The sequence below is a fragment of the Euphorbia lathyris genome, chromosome 2, assembly GCF_963576675.1.
Source record: "Euphorbia lathyris chromosome 2, ddEupLath1.1, whole genome shotgun sequence".
Lineage (NCBI taxonomy): Eukaryota > Viridiplantae > Streptophyta > Magnoliopsida > Malpighiales > Euphorbiaceae > Euphorbia > Euphorbia lathyris.
Genome location: NC_088911.1, coordinates 92285678 through 92292283, shown reverse-complemented (window position 1 = coordinate 92292283; position 6606 = coordinate 92285678).

Genomic DNA, 6606 nt, shown 5'->3' with positions numbered 1-6606 from the left:
AAATTACTAGTTCTTAAAAGAGTGACTAGTCTAAAAGAGCTCCGGAATATCGAGTTGAATGAGGTTGCATTCTGGGTACAGTTACACGGCATGTTTGTTAGGAGTGTGCAACGGTGCGGTTTAAACGGCATACCGAACCAAACCGATTGAATTCGGTTTTTTGGTTTCGGTTTTTAGACATTTCGGTTCGGTATCGGTTTTACTTTTTGGTGTATTTCGGTATTCAGTTCGGTTCGGTTGGGTTTGGCAAAAAAAAAGTAAAAAAAACCGAATCGCACCGAATTACACATATTCTATATATATATATATATATATATATATATATATATATTTGAATTTACAAGTTTAATTTTGTTTATTTTTATTGAGATAATAAACTTATATGAATATATTTTGATGATATTTTAATTTTTTTTTTGTTGAGGTAAATTTAATGATGAAATATAGTGATTTTTGTTTATAGTTTTTATTTTTTAATTAAATTCAGTTTGTTCTGTTTAAAACCGATGGTGTCAGATGGAAATGTTATTCGGTGGTTTCTGGAGCAGTGTTGAGCCGTGAGAAAAGACATTGTCGAGCTTGTTCTGTGTGTATTTTACACTGTATGGAAACAAAGGAACCAGCTCCTTTAGAATAGTGTTACAATTAGCGCTAACCAATCTGTGCGGCTAGCGGTATAAGAGCTACGACAATGGTAGCAGGCGAGACGAAAAGAACATCGGGTGACGATGGCTTTAAGGCTGCGGACTAATGGAAATTGGCAAGTTTCTAAAGCCGAGTTTGTAAAATGCAACGTGGATGGAGCTATATTATCGGATACTGATTAGATTGGTACATGAGCAGTCGGGAGGGATGAGTTTATTAGAGATTATATTATAGTTTATCTTATCTATATTCAGTTTCCTATTTCTAGCCTAAATTATAGGATTAGTCTTAGACTGTAATGTAAACTGTAATCTATATATATTGGTATTACACATCATGTAACAATTACTCAGTTACACAAACTGTTACATGGTATCAGAGCTCAAACCCTAAATCTCTATTCTCTCTCTCTCTCCCTCTCACCGAAATCCAAAACCCTACCTCTTATCCATCTTCTTCCTTTCCCGTAATTTTCTCTGCGCCACCGGCCACCACCTGCCGGCGCCATGACCACCACATCAGTGTTTTCCGTTGTTTGTGTTTTTCCCTAGTCTCGTCTATATCCCATCATAAACACGAGCCACGCTCGTATCCGTGTGTCTTTTTAGGCTATCCATCTAACCATCGTGGCTATAAGTGTTACAACATCTCACATAAAAAAAAATCATTGTCTGTCGTCACATCGTATGTAATGAATCGACATTTCCTTTTTCTACACAATCGCCTAATCGTAGTTCCATCCCTGCCATCTCTGATTCACACGACGGTTTCCTGTCGACACCACCCTCCCCTACGTTCGTTCCCTTAGTCCCGTCCGGTCCATCTGTGTATGTCCCTCCCGTCGTTCCAAATAGTCCGCCCATGGCGTATCATCCTTCCACCCTGTCATCTGCGTCTGTCACTCCCGTCAATCTAAACAATTCATCCCAATCATCTCACCACTCCACCCCGTCGTCCTTTTCCCCTTCATTCGTAAGTGCTTCGTCTTTGTCCCTAACATCACTGATTCATCCTTCGTCCGTAAGTGCATCGACCCCGTTTTCATCGTCGACTCACACAGCTATTGCTGTCACGTCTTCGACAGAAAGGGCACGATCAATTTCCACTTCCAATGCTCATCTGATGGTCACTCATGCACAACATGTGATATACAATCCTCGTCATATGTTAAATCTATCCACCTCAGCAAACCAAGTCATCTCTACTGTCCCTAAAACACCAACTCTTACATTAAGTGATCCAAATTAGATACAAGCCATGACTGGTGAATTTGAGGCTCTTATTCAAAATAAGACGTGGGTCCTCATACCCCGTCCTAAAAATGCTAATGTTATTCGTAGTTGGTGGATTTTCAGGCACAAAACAAGGTCAGATATGGATCATTTGAATGATGCAAAGCTCGGCTGGTTGGAAATGGTTCAGGACAATTAGCTGGTGTTGACTGTGGAGAAACGTTCAGTCCCGTTGTTAAGCCTGCTACCATCAGGGCTATTCTCGGTATTGCAGTTTCTAAAAATTGGAATATTCGCCAGTTGGATGTTAAAAATGCATTTTTACACGGAGATCTTCATGAAACTGTCTATATGCACCAGTCGTTGGGTTTCCGTGATCCAGCACATCCAGTTCATGTCTGTCTGCTTAAGAAATCTCTATATGGCCTCAACCAAGCCCCAAGGGCCTGGTACCAGCAATTTGCCACATTTGTCATTAAAGTGGGATTCACAAACAGCATATCAGATCACTCCCTATTTGTCTATCAGTACGGAACTAACACGGCTTACCTTCTTCTGTATGTCGATGACATAGTTCTTGTTACTTCATCTGACAAACTTTAGGCTTCCATAATCTCCAAATTAAGCTCGAAATTTGCAATGAAAGACCTGGGTTCGTTACATTATTTCTTAAGGATATCAGTAACTCAGTCACCAGGTTCCCTATTACTATCTCAACGAAAATATGCATCGGAGATCATAAAAAAGGATGGCCTTAGCTCTTGTAATGCTGCATCAATGCATGTTGATAAAAAAAACAAAAACTCAGCATATCTTCTGGTTCTACTTATCATGATTTAACGGAATATAGACGGCTTGCTGGTGCCCTTCAATACTTAACTCTTACCAGGCCTGACATATCCTATTCAATTCAGCATGTATGTTTGTTTATGCATGATCCCCAAGACCGCCCACATGGTTGCCCTAAAACGAGTTCTCCGATATATTCACGACACTCTTGATCTGGGCCTTCATATCAGTGCATCATCTCCCGGTCAATTAATTTCCTACACAAACACTGACTGGGCAGGCTATCCAGACACACGTCGTTGACATCCAGCTACTATGTGTTTCTTGGGGATAATCTCATTTCCTGGTCAGCTAAATGGTAGCCTACTCTCTCCTGTTCCATCACTGAAGCAAAGTACCATGGAGTTGCGAATGTTGTGTCAAAAACATGCTGGATCCGCAACCTATTACTTGAACTTCAGTGTCCAGTTTAAAAATCAACTATCATTTATTGTGACAATATCAGTGTCATTTACCTTGCCGAAAATCTGGTTCAGCATCACCATATGACACATATTGAGATGGAAATCCACTTCGTTCGGGAACGAGTTGCTAAAGGTGAAGTGCACGTTTTACACGTTCCATCTTGATACCAAATGCCTGATATCTCCTCCTACTGTCAGCATCTCAAATCCCTATCCGACCAACTATCCAATGTCGACTGCCTAGTTACCAATGATCAGATGGTACTGCAACTTATCTCTGGCTTAACGGATGCTTATGATACTGTTGGCACTCAGATTCGTCATGGGGACCCCCTCCCTCCCTTTCAGAAAGCCATATCTATACTTATTCTTAAGGAAATAACTCGTGCCCGCAAGCATCCCAACTCTCCGGATTCCATCTCTCTCACTGCCGCGTTGACAGAATCAGCGTCGCCGCCTTTTCCACTGGCGCGACCCACCACCTCTATCCACCACAACAACTCCTATCAATGAGGCGCTCGTCTCGATAGGAGTAACCATCGCGAGAGAGGGGGCCATTATAGCCCACGTTCCGGCCCGCCATCCCACTTCAGACAGCCCGCATTCTCACCCTGGGTTTTTTCGTATTCTTGGGCGCCACAGCAGCTATAGGACACCCCACTGTGTCCCTTTCCCACTAATCAATGGCTGACCTAGGGACATTCAGGCCGCCAGCAGCCACATTCCAGGATACTTGGACCCCGTCCCCACATGCAGCAAGCCAACCTCACTATGGCCGATCATTCCTATGCTCCAACCGACATTGCTCAAGCCATGCACACTATGTCAATCATACCTCCTCATGACCAATGGCACATGGACACAGGAGCTACATCTCATATGACAACTCATAAAGGTACACTCACGTCTTATTTTAATATGAGCCACAATGGAAATATTATTATCGGTAATGGTCAATGTGTACCTATTTGCGGTTCTAGTAATGCATCTTTAGCTACTAAACACCATTCCTTATAATTGATAAGTGTCCAATTCAATGTTCAAATGTCCACTTTAGTGCTAGGTTATTTAATTAATTTAGTATTATTTTGGGTGTTATTGCTTATTTTGGTATGATTTATCTCCACGGGACTCAAATGATTAAAAGAAGCAGAATTGGACCTAACTTGAAACAAATTTGGACTAGAATGGAATTTGGAGCTGATTCAGAGGAGATGAAACGAAGATAAAGTTAGTCTTGCCCAAGACTAAGGATTTCGGGAATTGCAGATTCCAGAATTGGTCAGGACTCTCCCTTATTCTATCAAGAATGAACCTGGACAATTGGGAATGACTAAGCAAGCACGAAATTAGGAGATATGCCAGATTAGAAAAGATCTTGATTGTGTTTAAAACAAACTATTTTTGTTAGCTAATTTTGAGGGGAGGCTTTTCTCTACAAAAAGCCTGATTTACGTTCTTGGAGACGAAGTTCTTTTTAGGTTTTTATTTTTCAGTAATCAGTTGTTCTCTCTTGAAAATAGATACAGATTGTTCTTCATGGCTATTCATAGCTAAATTCTTATTTTTGGTTAAGGGTTAATTCAAAGGCAGGATTCTTCAAGTTTTATGAGATCGTTTTACTTCTGTCATTCTTCTTTATTGGTATCATTTACTTATTCACTGTGCTCGGGGATTTCATCCCAATTGTTAGTTTACATTTGAATGATAACGATCGATTGTTCATTGAGTAAATTGACATACAGCTATTTGGTTAAACTATATAATCAACGAGTCATTGTTTAGTTGAATCAAAGCAAGTGGTAATTGATAAAATCGAATCTTGGAATGTGTTCAGAAACAAAATCAGATTAAAAATCTGAAATTCCTCCACGTGACATTAATACATCAAGGTTCAATTTTATCATATCAAGTGAATAATTAATTAGGTTTCTGAATCGATATCGCTAAGAATTGGTTGGCTTGGATTAGGTTCTTCTATTTCATAATGTTGTTAACGGGTTAAATCTTAGCTGCTGAGGTGAGATTATTCGTTAATTAGGGATTAGCTATAGTCTTACTTAGCTAATTCAGTAATACAGAAGAATAGCCCAAACTAATCTGATACTTGATTTGGATGAATAATCTTTTCCGTCAATGATCAAGACTAACTGAAATCCTTGCCTGAGAATCCCTTAACTGAAGTCTTCTTTAATATTTACATTCAATCCAAATTCTATTTTGATTACTTTTGCTAATTTAGTAAATCAACCTATTCAAACTCCCCCTATTTACTTTTTTGTTAATTGCTTAGTTATATTTTGCGAATAGATCAGTGTTAATCCTTTGGGTACGACCTTTAATTATCCTTATGCAAGCCTGCTATTAAGGGTTGTGAAGTTATATTTATTTTTGGTGGATTCGACAACCGTCATGTACCTATTTGCGGTTCTGGTAATGAATCTTTAGCTACTAAACACCATTCCTTACAATTGAATAATGTTCTGCATGCTCCCAAACTCATTAAGAATCTTATTTCTGTTCATCAATTTACTGTTGATAACCGAGTTTATATGGAATTTGATCCATTGGGTTTCTCTGTGAAGGATTTACAGACGGGGACACCTATCATGAGATGTAATAGTACGAGGGACCTCTATCCAATCTTGTCTAACTCTTCCACATCGTTTTCATCTCCTTCTGCTCTTACTGCACTATCGTCTGAAATTTGGCATAATCGTTTGGGTCATCCAGGGCCTCCAATTTTGAACAATCTTCTGAATAAAAATTTGATTTCTTGTAATATGATTACGAATATTTCTGTTTTCTCCTAACGTGTTAATGGAAAACAAGTTAAATTACCGTTTCAATCCTTTTACAATTTTGCTTGCATACCCTTTGCTTTAATACACAATGATACATGGACTTCACCTAAATTAAGTTCCAGCGGTCACCATTATTATTTGTTGTTCCTTGACAACTATACACATTATGGACTTTTCTGTTGGCTCAAAAATCACAAGTTTACTCCGTGTTTCTTAATTTTCGTCAATTTGTTTGCACTCAATTCGAACGTGACATTAAAATATTTCAATGGGACAATAGGGGTGAATTCAATAATGCATCCTTCCATCAGTTCTGTCATGATCATGGAATGCAATTTCGTTTCTCATGTCCATACACCTCTCCCCAAAACGGGAAATCTGAACGCACTATTCGCACAATTAACAATGCCATTCGCACTATCATGAATCATGCTTTTGTTCCTTTCAATTTCTGGCATCATGTATTAGAACTTGCCACTTAACTCCTTAATATTTATCCTCACAAAATATTAGGCTATCATTCACCCACTAAAATCTTATACCAACGAGAACCCACGTATTCCCATCTTCGTGTCTTCGGTTGTCTGTGTTTTCCCCTAGTCCCGTCTATGTCCCGTCACAAACTCAAGCCACACTCGTATCTGTGTGACTTTTTAGGCTATCCATCTAACC